The following is a 14,766-nucleotide window of genomic DNA, read 5'->3' on the forward strand; positions in this document are numbered from 1 at the left end:
ACATGAGGGGACTAGTACTAGTAGTAACATGAGGGGACTAGTACTAGTAGTAACAGTAACATGAGGGGACTAGTACTAGTAGTAACATGAGGGGACTAGTACTAGTAGTAACAGTAACATGAGGGGACTAGTACTAGTAGTAACACTGGACGGACAGGGGGTTATGCTCCCACCCACTATGATACTGTTACTGATCTTCCCACGTATTTCCCTCTCGCAGTCAGGGGGCTGATTGATGACTGTGGGGGAGGAAGGGGGTGGGGTGGCCGGGTGAGGGGGTGTGGTCTCCGCCCTCCCTCCGCCGCCCGGGTCACCCGAGGACACTCTCGGGGTCTCCTCTTGCTCCGGGTCACGTGACGGCCGCATGCTCAGCTGGAGCCCCGCCCAGTCCGCGCGGCCCAGGTTCCCTCTGCGAGCGGGGCGTGGCTTACAGGCGGTGGGCGTGTCCGGTCAGGGGCCTTACTACTAATGGGCGCGGCCTCACTACGAGGGAGAGGCGTGTGAGCTGCGGCCTGGAGACTGAGGGGCGTGGCGAGCGAGGGGCGGAGTCACGGTCAGAGGCGGGGTCTCCGGTAGCGGGGGAGGCAGTATAGGAACGCAGGACTTGGGCTGAGCAGCGATCCTGAGAGCAGGCGGCGTGCACGGTAAGGGGGGCCGGGAAGGGCCACTGTACAGCCCTGAGCCCGTTCATGGGACCCGCCGTCTCCAGCGCCCGACATCATACACTGCATGTATGACACATGCAACACACGCACACTGCATGTATGACACATGGAACAGCCTACATGCATGACACAAGCAACTCACTGCATGCATGACACATTCCATACATACATGATCTATATACACTACATGTATGACACCCTATAGTCACAGGACGTGACATGTAATCATACACAGATCACTGTTCTCTCCACAGTACATGGAGTAATGAGCATTTTACACCGCACACATACATGAGCTGCTCTGCGGTCACTATGAGCATTGCACACATAGGATACATGCCTGGCACACAATGCTGTGCACACATAGAGCAGCCATCACTAGTGACACACACTGTGCATCGCACACACTGATCACACACAATATTGTGCAGACACATTGTGTGATACATTACACACTGTCCTGTACAATGTGCTGATTGCTGATTGGCTGGCAGCAGTGTGCGGGGATTACAATGTAACAGATGGTTTCTCTTCCACAACAATAGCCTCCAATCCTCCATCCACTGCAATGCTGGGTTGTGTCATTGTGTTATGTGTATTCCTGGAGTGTGAGGTACAACTGACATCACATATGACTCAGTGTTACCTTGTGTCATGGGGTGACTCATCCTGATAGCCCCTGACCTCCATTATATCACTGTTATGTAATAGACACTGACTGCTCATTGTACAACAATTATATACAGACTCTGCTCTGCCAGAACCGGTGCCTTGGTTGTGTTGTGTACATTCCTGGGTACCTTTGTGTCTTCTCCACTGCTTTATAGTGGTACAAATATATACTGTACTGAGTTCCCTGTGTTGTGATTAGATATTTCATTGCATAATTAGTGGCATATGCTAAGTATGTTTCTGTGATACCCACAAGATACTTGTGTGTTAAGAGTTCACTAGTTACCACCACATATAGTGGATATTGCCAAGTTTTTGTCAGTACCAGTGTTTCCTGTTGCAATGTGATGTCATAATATTTTCTTTGTCTTGATAATATTGGGCTTCCTGTCAGACATGACTGATATTGTCATCAATGTTTTGTATTTTCACTTATCTTTTTAGACTTACCGAACTATTTCTAAACTCTATCCTCTTCTTTTTGTTGTGTTGTTTTTTTGTTTTTAGTGTTTTAATTCTAAATACTTGCTTATTGTCCTAATTTTAAATGCTGTCAATATCCAGAGACTTCATATAAAACACAATTGTGAAGTGATGAAATCCTGAAATCCCAATATGTACCTTTTTTTTAAGAAAGCATTTTTTTTCTCTTTCTCTTTGGCCAAACATATAATTGGGGTAATGAATGAATGCTCGTATTGGCCAAATGAGCAACAAGTTTCCAGTAGTCATCTAACCGATTAATATTTTGCATCTGCTAATTTTTCTCTTGATGGAAAGTACAGTTTGACGCTTCAGTTATTGAGATGGGGATTTCCATGGTTTGTTTTTGAAACTTTAAAATACAGTATGGCCTAATTTCTAGAATATGACGGGGGAGCCTTCACACTAAACGTCCCTTCTTTTCATTTTAAAAACTTGCTGTGTTGTCACCCCAAACGCTATCCTGAAGCCATCTGTAAAACAAGGAGCGGTGATGTGAAACTAAGCGACAGTTGTAGTATGTTCTCATTATTATGAATATAGACAAACTGTATCCAGCATAAGGAATTGCAGTTAGGGCAATATAGACCTAATGTCCCTGACACCAGGTGTAGCCTCAGGCTGCTGTCAAATCTGAGGATCTGAGGGGCAGGGACTGATGTGAGTTAGTTCTCTGTACAGCGCTGCGGAATCAGTGGCGCTATATAAATAAATGGTGATGATCTTCCAGTCACCAACTATGCAGTTTACATATATTCGGAGACCACTCAGTCTGTGGCATTAATGTTTGGTTTGTTTTTTTGTGGTAAACAAACTTTTCCACCCCCCCCCCCCCACATAATAGTTGTGTGCGCAAATTGCATTGAGCTTTAGAACAAGTCTGGACCTCAGACCCCATCTCTTTATCCTGCTCTTTAGGGTCCAGTTTGCTTTTGAATTGAACATCCTCTAGTTATTTAGTAAATGTAGCAGAAAAGACAACTGAATAATGGACAAACGGCCAACTATGCATCCGTTTCTGTTTTTACCCCACAGTCTATAGTAACATAGACTGACAAAAAGCTCATTATAGAGCTTCTACTTATAACTTATCGAATAGAATTATAAATAAATGTATAAAAAATTTGTAAAGAAAATATTTTTTGTACTTTTGTGTTAATTCCTGCCCCTAAATTCTAGCCCTACCACTCCACTTTCATACTGCAAGACAATTGTGGGTGTCGGACATTCTGGGACCACTCGTGGCTGCCATAGAAATATCTATACCCAAAAATAAAGCATAATGCAGACAGCATATTCACATTTACTTTCCTGTTTGCAAAACAAATAGGAAAACCAATGTGGTTTATAGTTCCTTTTAAATGACAAATGGTTTTCTCCCAGTAACTTCCTTTCAAACCTGTTGTCAATTTCTATTGATTGAGATTTTATACTGTGGGGATGCACAGTGGCTTAGTGGTTAGCACTTCTGCCTCACAGCAAATTTCGATTCCCGACCATGGACTCATCTGTGTGGAGTTTGTATGTTCTCCCCGTGTTTGCGTGGGTTTCCACTGGGTGCTTCAGTTTCCTCACACACTCCAAAAACATACTAGAAGGTTAATTAATAGGCTGCTATCAAAATTGACCTTAGTTTGTGTGTGTATATTAGGGAATTTTAGACTGTAAGCTCCAATGGGGCAGGGACTGATGTGAGTGAGGTCTCTGTACAGCGCTGCGGAATTGGTGGTGCTATATAAATAACTGATGATCACTCAGATCAGCTTCAGCACTGCGGTGCCACCATGTGTTAAGATGTCAGTAAATGCTTAGTTATTTCACATTCAGTATTTAGCTTTGTAATGCACAGGGTTCTTATGTATTAATATAATATGATGATGGGTTTATTTGCTTATTAGAAAACATGTTTGTATTTAATATACAGCGCTGTGGAATGCTAGTGGGGCCTTTATGAATATGAGCGTTTCTATAGTAGCATAGAGGAGTCACTTATACTGTGCAGAAGGCTGTTTCTAGCCCTTTAGCCACCCAAGAAATTTCAGGTGACTTAGTGCTCTAAATATTTCTAAGTAACACTGGGTATCATTAGGGAAAACTAAGTTTGATCTCCCAGCCCTTTGGGTAGTGTCCATAAAATATAATCCAGTTTGCATCTGCTCCCATTATGAGACGGTTTAGGTGACATGAATATGTCAGACCCCCAAAACATCCCAGACTCCCCCCCCCCCCCCCCCCCCCCTTCCCCCCTCACCCCCCCCCCCCCTCACCATTCCCCTCTCCAGTGGCCCTCATAGAATTCCCCCCAGCCCCACGAACAGAATACTGCTGATTTTATGAGCCCCCCTGCGTGGGGGTCCTCCATGGGTGATTTCCCCTCTTTTCTTTTTTTCTGCACCCCATATATTTTTGAAAAGTTTCAATAAAAATATTGATAATAAAAAAAAAATACTTTTGTTAAAACAATTATATAACTGCTATGTGTCCCAAAAATGTATATGTTTCATTTGGGTTGTACAACCAAAGAAGCAGGTCTGGTCTTGATGTGGTTAATTAGGAGCTTGGTATTTTAATGAAAGATCTTTATATTAACTTTACCACCGACCATATCTACAAACCTGGAGTTGTCGCAAAAGCTTACAATCTAATACTGATCACTAGTTTATCACTTAGATACACTAATCCTATTCTCTTGTGTAATGTTAATAACAGGATATTATTGTGTAATTATAGCTGCACAAGTTTGTCTAGGTTCTACAAATTAGGTGTATTTATCTCTCCCGGCAGGAAGCCATTGCCCCTGCCAGTCATTCTGTCTTAAGCTGGGTACACACTACAAAAATTTCAACCAACTTTTTATGCTGAGCGATTTTACATGCGATCGATGATCCGATCGCTCGGTCCATGGACTGCATACACACTAGCCTTGTTTAGGACGATAAAGGGAAGAGCGGACGTCCCTTTAGCGACTTTTTACAGCCATGTTGTCGTGAGCAATGACTGTAATTTCGAGCTCGCTGTTGTGGATCGGTCGGAAGTTTATACACCCTGCACAGCAAAAACGAGATTGGAACGAAAATATTAAACGGTACGACCAACCAAATGAGGCGATAATCGTCCATTTGGGCAGACTTTCGACCATCGTGTCACTGCACACACTGACCCGACTTTTGAACGAGCGGTCGTATGTCGGCTGATTGAGCCGATTTATTAGACGAAATCAGTGTAGTGTGTACCCAGCTTAAGTTGACTGTACGGCAGCATCTCGCAATACAAGGGCTTGCAGGTTTGGCTTATAATATATGTGGTGGCGTGGCCAGCCTGTGAGTCCATAAAGATGGATTGACAGCAGGTAAAGGTGAGGCTGTCGCCAGTCTCTGTTTTTATTTATGGCCTTTACATAAAAGTGATCATAAAACTGTCAAACATATATAATATGCACTTGGCTTCTATCCATGATGGATCTGTCATTCTGCCTTTGTGCAGCAGGGTATATATATCTGTACCGTGTCCTTGGCGGGACCTTTCCTCGTCCCCCACCAGACTAGAACCAGGCCGTCTACAAGATCTGTGTCCCCAATTCAGAAACGGAACTTCTGTCATTATAATGTTACGTTGTGATGTTTAAAACCTCTCAGAGCTGAGCTGTGCACCTATGATCCCTGTAACTTGCAGCACAAAGTACAGATATTTGGGGGGGGGGGGGGGGGGGGGAAGTTGGTGCAGATTTGATGTGCATTTCTTGATTTATGGCTAATTGTGTGAAGGTAAATATGAGGAGGGCTAGGAGAAAGATTGTTTCCTTTATGTAACCTAAAGATATTGGACTGCTACAGGAAGTGCAATGAATGGGTAGCGTTTGAGCTGTTCTGGTGAAACCAGAACATATTGTAAATGTGAATTTGTCTTCAAAGCAGCTCTACAATCTAATCGGACACACTCCTAGGGGCCTATTATTATTGGTAATTTAATTGAAAATAGCTATTTTCAGGGAATTTACAAGTAAATTACCTCTAATAAATGGACTCGTATGTAAGTGTTCTAATTTATCAGAACTATACATAGCAGACCACACAGATGTCTATGGGGACTGCAATTTAACAATTTTCGAACATACTTGTACACTTATGGTAATGTGTGCAGCTCAGGCTGGCGTACATCACAGCGTATGTGTGGAGGGATCACATGCTCCCTCCCCGTCTCACACCGCTCTCTGCAGTAGTGAATTGCAGGGATGTTTGTGCACACGCCTGAGGGGGGTTTCAGTCGGCGCATGCGCACTGGAGTGAGAAGAGGACCCCCTTGGATCGCAAACGCCTTCAGAAGTGAAGAGGCTGTGGTAAGTGTGTTTTCCACTTCACAGGAACAGCAGTTTTTCGGAACTGCTCTTCCTGTGCTGCTTTTTTTAAATAAATATGAGAAATACTTCAATCCTGATCAATGCGATGAGGATTGAAAACTTTCATTTTTTGCAAATGTTGATAAATGTGCCCCTTAAAATGTTAGAGGGTGAAGTGAGCGCCAGGACCACCCACAGGGGCAAAAGCAGAATTTGTAGATGGGGGGGGGGGGGGGGGGGGGTTTCCACACCACGCCACGCCACCAGTGGACGTGACCAGCATGCATGGGGGCGTGGCTATAATATTACAGTGCTTGGCTGCTCTCCAACTCTTTCTATCCCCATAATATACATGGGCAATGCTGCGTGCACTACTGTTAGGTGCATGCAGCACTCCCTTTTCAAGCTGAGCCGTGTGAAGCAGGGGCAGGGTCCAGCCACCTCAATTATACAGTGCCCCAGGCTTGGAGGGGGGTTTCCAGGCACTAGAAACACCCCCTCCCCCCCCCCTGTCATTGGTTTGACTATGACCCATAATCCGCACTCTGACAGTGGCTTCTGATTGGTCCTCCTTCCTTGTCGCTGAACCCCAGGAATAATGGTTGTATGTAACGACGCCCTCCACTCTGGGAGGGTGCTTACTAGGGTGAATTTTTCACTCTACACATAGGAAGTACGTCCCAGCCATGATTGGTTCAGCGGAGAAAACGTTTTCCTGTTGCCTTGTAAAAAAAACAAAAGCATTGACACAAAGTGACATTATTTGACAGATACTGAATATTCCTGCAGTCACTCTACTTTTTACTTGTGATTTTGTTTTCTGAAATCTATTTATTGCCTCCCCCTTTAATGTTTCCACAAGGAAAGTGTTAACCCTGCTGTATAACCCTTCTAACGAGTATATCGTGCGCACAGTTCTCATTTTGTTAAGTAATCTCTATAAATACCTGACATTCTCCTGTACCCTACAGAACGACTGCCCCGCTCTTGGGGATGAGAGCCCGGCTCTGTCCTCTGTGTATATTTACGTAACCTTTTATTATGCCACCTACAGATATTTAAGTCCTTCCTACATTTACTGCTAGGTTATATGAAGATACCTATTTTATGCCAGCATGAAATGGTTCTTGTTGGAGTGTTGCTATTAATATATATGTGTGGGCAGCGAGAGATCTAGGTTCAGCCTGTAGCTGAAATGGTTTCTTTAACATGTTGCGTTTTTATTGCTCACAGAATAGAGGAAGTTTGTGTAATGGATAATGTCAGAAATAGGACTAATGGCAACATAATGTTAATTAAACTTTGATCTTTTAACAGAGCTGCTTAACACTGAAATTTTTTTTTTTTTTTTTTTTTTTAATATATGAATTTTTTTTATTTTTGGGTTTAGGACTTTGAGGAAGTGACGTCTTGGATGGTGGTAAATGCAAAGGATGTTCTCAGTGTCTCGATTTGCATGGATTTGAGTGGGATCAGGTGAACATTGAGAGTTGCTAGAAATGAGACCCTGTTACAAAGAGCTTACAATCTATATGATTGACAATGAGGCGTGACTTGCCAGCAAACACCAGACTCTGTACAGAACTTAATGATTGGAAAATCCAAGTAAACAACCTATAGTTATCTGAATGTTTCAGTGGCATCTACGTTTGAGACCCGTCTCTCTGCTGTCCAGGTTACCTTGCGTACAGGAACATATTCAGAGTAAGATTAGTGTGACAGTCACTGTATTGAACCATCAGCCTGGATGGAGCGTTATTATTGCACTAACGCATGTGTTCTTAGAACGTATTTGTATCCACGTGCCAGGAGCTGGGCTGTACACTATAAATATATACATACACCTCATCCTTCTGATAAGATTTGAAGGACCAGTTCATGCAGCCACCTGTACAGGGCTGTGTGTGAGCTGTCACTAATACACAGCGGAACCATTGGTTTGTTGTGGACTATCCATTCACTAGGGACAAGGTGCGGTGTGCCTCTGTGCTGTCGCAGTTTCCAAGTGGATTGATCGGCTGTGTTCTGGTGAATACTGGTTTAGTCCATAATAAGGCAAGGTGGGGGGGTAAAATCTCCTCCATCGGTGGTAGTGTAGATTTAAGAATTGTATGGCTTCCATGGCAAATTCTTTAGTCTGCAACACAACCCGTATAAGCCCAGCCCTAATAACGTCTCATTACTATGACTTCTACAACACTTGTGCTACTTTCTGCATAGTTGTTGCAGGTCAGCATTGCTAGGCGGAGTCCTGCGGGTTACTCCATCAGAGTGAGGGGTTAGATTCACAATCCTGGGATCCCCCATTGTCAGTAGGTGCAGAGTGCTCCTGCTTTGGTCTTTGCTGTTACTCATTATTGATATGACCTGCAGAACACACTTTGTAGTGAACTAATAAACGACGTGCAGTAATCTGTATCTGTTAGTGACATGACCAATAACTTATGTTAATACTGTGCCTAAGCAGCATCGGTGTCAGGATATTGGGCTTTGTCCAGTTGACTGTATTTTAGGGACAGGTATTGCCTGTATAATTTCCCTCTCTAAGGCTGCAAAGTCACATAGGTCATATTTTTTTTTTTTTTTTTGAGACTACTAGAATGTTGGGCTGTCTGTCACTAATTTGTGTATTGAGCGCTGATTGGAGAGGTAATGCAGATAAAATGTAGATTGGTGTGTGTGTCTGTTAATTCAGTCGACTAATGACCATTTACACAGGAGGATGGCTGCCATTTACCAATCTGATAATATTTGGGGATGCTGGTGTGGATATGCCAAGGGTTTTGGGGCCACTCAATTGTTATATCAGTTGATATTACTGCACAAATGTCATTGGAGGTGCTCTACAGTTAACATAAAACTTATGAGCATATCTACCCTCCTCTACTAAGCATGCAAGCAGATATTCTTTATTTAACTCTATAGCAACTCTAGCCGGTGACAGTATACCCCACATGTGGCTGGTTCATTCTCTGTGCAAACTGATCATATACCTAAACATCTGACATTTTGTCTTCATAGACCATATCTGAGGCATGCGTCGCCCCTCTCGCTGAAGATGATGAATTGATTTTGAAGGTTGAAAGTGTGAAATTGCAACCTGTCAATTCACCAGGAACTAGTGTACAATGCGGCACTTTGTCACTAGTTCCTGGTGGATCGGTAGGCTTGGTATAGGTTTGGATCACAGAAGAGCGGACTGTCTCCACTGTGTGTAGGTGATGGGTACGCTGGGCCTACGATGTCTGATCATATAGCCGCAGCGCAACTGGCTAATCTCTGTACCTGTGTAATAACCACACGTTAAATGAGAAACTCTCTGCTGTGGTGTCCCCGTTTCCCAGAGCCAACAACTTTCTGTCTGCCGTCAAGCTTTGTTTAGTGTAATTAAACGATCAGGGTTGGGTGATTATATGTTGTGTGCTTGATGTCTTGTTCTTATCCTTTTGTGTATCTGTTAATTAGCATAAATTGGTGTTTAAGAGAAACATGTTAATGTCCTTCCTCTGGAATAACAATGGTGTTAGATCCACTTAGAGGGAACATTTTTTGTCTATTTTTATGTAGGGGTTGTGTTAATTTTTGGAGGATCCCTGCACCCAAGGTGATCCCTGTAGTTTATCACAGCTAGGTAACCTCCACTCAAAACTACTTTAAGTTGTGTGGTGACGTTCTTTGACTCTCTTGTAGAGTCAATGACTAAACATGGGTACAAACTTTTTTTTAAATATCGGGTATGTTACTTTGCAGATCGCCGTGTTGGGAGGGAGGTGCTTCTCTAAGCAGGCAGGGTGTGAGTGACAGCTTTGCAGCCTTGCAATACAGAAATGCACCCTGTGGATTGGTTGATTCATACATTGAGCGAGGCCAGGGATGTTGCTGTAACTGAAATGCTTGCAGGTTCACCTTTCTGACCAGTATGAGTGACCATCAAACAGTCCTAAATATGTGGGAGGAGCTTCAGCCTTCTGTAATAGACGGGAGAGACATAATCGTATATAACAGGGCAACAGGCGGATGTCGGGGTAACGCTGAGCAATGCATTTTACCTCTGATTTGTAAGGACAGATTTCATGTTTGTTTCGGTCGTCCTCTTTAAGATCTGTCCCAACGTTGTATCCTGTGTATCAGTCTGTGTAGAATGCTGAGATTTCTCACAGGCTTCAAAGGATTATTATCCCCAAGTCCAACATAAAGGGCTTATTTGTACAACACGGACCCCTCCCCCTCCCTCTGTAGGAATGGTATGTTAACGGTCTGCTCAGGAGCGGGCTGGGTTCACCATATAATATTTACAGAGGGGGGGAGAGAGTATGTAAACGAGACATTCTGATTATAGAACATTATGTCTTCATTTATTGTGCAAGGTGAAGTTAATATTAATATTCATATTTTCACTATAATTTATCTACCTTCTCTGGTCATTGTATGGATTTTGTATTCATTATTTAGAGAAGGTTTATGTGCCCTGTATCTTATATTGTTAGTTTGTACTTGTAAGGAGACTATATGTTTTTGGGTTTTTTTTGTGTAATTTTATTTGTGTGTAGCAAAAAAATGTCTCTATAAAAAGGCAAAAAATTAAACCCTACAACCTTATTTCTCTCAGGATTACATTGGTGGTTTTGTGTTCTGGTGTTTGAGATGTCTATACTCAAAAATTAAATCTATGTTTCAATTACTTGTAAAACTAGATACTTTATTTATACGTCATTTCTCAGATGTTTGTATACAATTGGAAACAGGGGAACAAAAGTGCTAAACATTTGACGTATACCTTTCGCACGGTATCGGACGCTAACCTGTTGGCGCAACCTGACTTCTGCCTTCTGCTGGTTGTACAGAGTAAATTAAATTCTCAAGACAGCAGTTTTGTGGGTTGACCCAATAATGTGAACTTGACGCAATCTGTCAAAAAAAGTTACTGGTGCAGTAAATAAAGGATCTTGCAGAAGTGAGCTGCATACGCTTGTTTCCTCCTTGGGTATCAGAACAATTTATTACTACACACTGCCATATTTTGGAAGAAATCTGTTTGGTGCCTAATTCCTGACTTAAATTGAAAAGGGAAACAAAATAAAACTCTCTGTACAGCGCTGTGGAATCGGTAGCGCTATATAAATGGTGATAAACTGATGTTTAGAAATAAAAATCCTGTCCATTATCATTCAATGCAGCTGCTACTCTCCGAATGTATAAATATACAGAGAAATAATCCACTCTGTTGTGTCCTTGCATTTACTAAACATTTGAAGTTATAAATAGCGTTCACAACAAAGATTCTAGGAGTCATTATTTTTGTTCTTGTTAATGTCCTTGGGTCTTGTTTACAAATCGTCTATCTGAACTATTGCAGAGCCGTGGAAAATGTATTTTTACCTTTCAAAACCTGTAATTCGGGACGTGCTGTGCCCCTTAAGGGGGCTGGGGGGTGTCTGCGTACGTCAGAGAAGAGACCCTGCACAGTACTAATGACTGAGTGATTACTGTGGGGTTATAGCATCTGTACACCAATCAATCTTGCTCTCCTTATTATTATTATTATTATTATTATTATTATTATTATTAAATTTTTATTTATAGGGCGCCACAAAGTATCCTTAGCGCCGTACAAGGACAAACAATGGCACAGTACAAGGTGAAACAGCACAGTACAAGTAACAGTAAGCACTATAACTCTGGGGGCTCAGTCACAGCAAGAAAGAGGGAGGGGAAAAGTGAGTACAGGCAGGTAACTATGGCCCAAGAGGGTGCGCATGGATGACAGGTAAAGAGTCACTGAGGGGAGCGGAGGGAAGCGCGAGGAGGCAGAGGGTTAGAGAGGAGGTGAACTGAGTAGCTGGAGAGCGCAGTTAAAAGTGATGGAAACAGGAGGTAGGAGAGCCCTGCTCAAAGGAGCGTACAATCTAAAGGGAGGGGAAGACAGACAGGCACATGGATGAGACGGAGTCGAGGAAGGGGGAGAAGGGATGAGAAAGAGAGGTAGCCGTGGGAGTTTAGGCATGAGACTGGAAGGCTTTAAGGAAAAGGTGGGTTTTTAATGTTCGTTTGAAAGAGGACAGATTAGGGGATGTTCTGATGGAGCGGGGCAGCTTGTTCCAATGGAGGGGAGTGGCGTGGGAGAAGTCTTGAATACATGCGTGAGAGGAGGTAATCGGGGGGGGGAAGAGAGGCGACGATCATTGGACGATCGCAGAGGGCGGGAGGGAGTGTGAATAGAGATAAGGTTAGAGATGTAGGGAGCAGTGGAGTTGGCGAGGGCCTTGTAAGTGGGGCCTCCTTTTCTGAACAGGATGCTGTGATTTACAGAAATCCTTCTTTGCAGTTTTAATGTCATCCGTTGTCTCTTGCAAAGGTCCAAACCATGTCCTGGAATAGCGGAACCTTTTGTCCTGATGCACATTAACCCCTTAGTGGCTCAGATGAATTGATCAAACTTCACGGCCTTTGCTTACGGGTCTGTTGAGCAGAAAAGAACATCCATTATTTTGTGGCAACAAATGTTTTGGGGTTTGTTTTTTTTTGTTTTTTTTCAGTGTAAGGGGTCACCTGAAGCTCACGGCTTTCGTGTCACAGCGCATTGCAATAAATAGCTCTTATTTGAATGGCACAGGAAGCACTGTGCACTTGCCCATATTTCCATACTTCTCTAACACACACACACTGCATACAATGCAGATGGGTGTTTGGTGTTTTACAAAATTCATGCAAATTTCAGGCAAAATTGCAGCGTTTCCACAGGTAACGAACGAATATATTATTGTGGGTTTGTATCCCATTCATCGGCGTCGAGTGGTGTTTCTCACTGCTGTGGAACAAGTTCTCAGGGTGGCAGGGCATGCTGCATCTTGTTGTTCACCACCGCTAGAGAGACTCAAGTTACCTAACTCGGCCACACACTGTTTTCCTCCCTGCATGAAGCCTTGCTCAGCCCCATGCTGTTTGTTTACTCCATAAACTGCAAACCCATCTCTTCCTCACCGCTGAATTATTTCACTGATCTCCTACCCCTGACCTTGGCAGCCTGAGAATATGTAAAGACATTTTGTATGGGGGGGTTTGCAATACCATCGCTGGGGCGTAGGCAGCTGTCCCTGTCGTTCTGGGTCCTGTCAGCCCCTGGACTCTTCCCAAATATTGGGCCTTAGAAAACACCTTGCCTGCTCTTTACATGGCTGGGGTCAATGCTGGAAAGGGCAGATTAGGTGGTAAAATTAGTTCATGTCAGTGACAGTTTCATTGCTCCGGTGGAATATTCCTGACTTTGCAATTTGCAGGTTTAGAAATGTGTCTCTTAATGAGCAGACGGCCGTGTGGGGTAACTGGGAGTAAATGGAACCAGTACACTAACGAGCGAGCCCAGGATCTGTCAAAGCTCTTCTAGGTAACGGCAGGATCACATGTTAGGGATGGGGGGGGGGGGGGTAAATATCTTGTATAGCACAGGGTGCACTCATGGCTGCCGGTAATGTTTGTAAAGGGCCGTGCGAGGGGGGAAGGGGGGGGGGGGGGGTGACAGGCCAGGGCCCAATGCTGAAGTGTTTGGAGGGGGGTGCGGTTTATAAACATTTTAGGACTATTGGGGGCTAGGCGGGTGACAGTTTTGCCTTTTGCCCCAGGCGCTAAAATTTTAAGTTACAGCTCTTTCTTTGTATCGCCTTTATGTAAGTGAGGCGTTCAACTCTTATTCTTACATAAACCATGGTCACTCTCGCCGGTAACTGAAGAGATTATGCACATGCATTTAGCCAATAAAACCACCCATGTCTTGATGCCAGTGAAGGAGGGGTGACCCTGATGGACTACTGCGCCCCCCCCCCCCCTTTCCTCCTATATACCCCCAGCCTCTTCTCTCCTCCGCCCCCTCCACAGGTTAGCGTACCGATAAGGTTCTTTCATAATTGCTCCGTTGGAGATGAATGTTACTCCAGGAGTGCATCCCACTGGTAATCTAAACAGCGTGGGCAGAGGTGCCTATATGATGATGGTGGTGGGGGATTAATAGTTTCTACTTTTTAACAGGCAATACCTGGAGCCCCATAATATCTATATTGGGGGTTTTTTTGTCTTGTTTTTTCTGTCTCCTCTCCTCACGTCTTCGTTCTCGCTGAATGTCGGGCGTGACGTCCTGATGCGCGGTGTTTTCAGTGAAGGACGAGGAGCCTGAAGATAGAAGACCACAGAAGGGAAAGTAAAAGATAAGACAAGGGGACAGGGTGAAAGAGGCACATGTGATATTGTGGAGGGGCACAGTGTAAATGGGAATACCCAGTAATTATTTTGGCTTAGGGGTGGGTGCCTTGGAAAAATTATGGAGACCCTAAGGGATCCTCGAACTGAGAACATTTGGGAACCACAGGCTTAAAGGAAGAGCCTATAAGAAATGTCATATAGTCTAATGCAGATTGTGCTGTTAGCCAGCTATAAGGCCAGTCCCATGTGTTAAATCTGTCTCTGCAGCTTGATTATGGTCACCAAACTGAGCACTGACCACACGCTGTGAGGTGCGCCATACAACTTTGCTCTGTAAATGTTTCCTAACAGGAAGAACAAACTACTCATTTTCAATGACCTCCTGTTTCCTTGTTTTCTGATGCACTTTTTTGTAAG

General features: G+C 43.7%; 1 protein-coding gene across 1 annotated transcript in view; it reads left to right on the forward strand.

Annotated features, from left to right (window-relative positions):
* The first annotated feature begins 533 nt into the window (after positions 1-533).
* Positions 534-14,766, forward strand: part of PTP4A3 (protein tyrosine phosphatase 4A3) — a 66,115-nt gene continuing 51,882 nt past the window's right edge. Inside the window, exon 1 of the mRNA XM_075211654.1 lies at positions 534-644. The gene's annotated coding sequence lies outside the window, so the exon portion shown is untranslated. The remainder of the gene's footprint in view (positions 645-14,766) is intronic.

The sequence above is a fragment of the Mixophyes fleayi genome, chromosome 5, assembly GCF_038048845.1.
Source record: "Mixophyes fleayi isolate aMixFle1 chromosome 5, aMixFle1.hap1, whole genome shotgun sequence".
NCBI lineage: Eukaryota > Metazoa > Chordata > Amphibia > Anura > Limnodynastidae > Mixophyes > Mixophyes fleayi.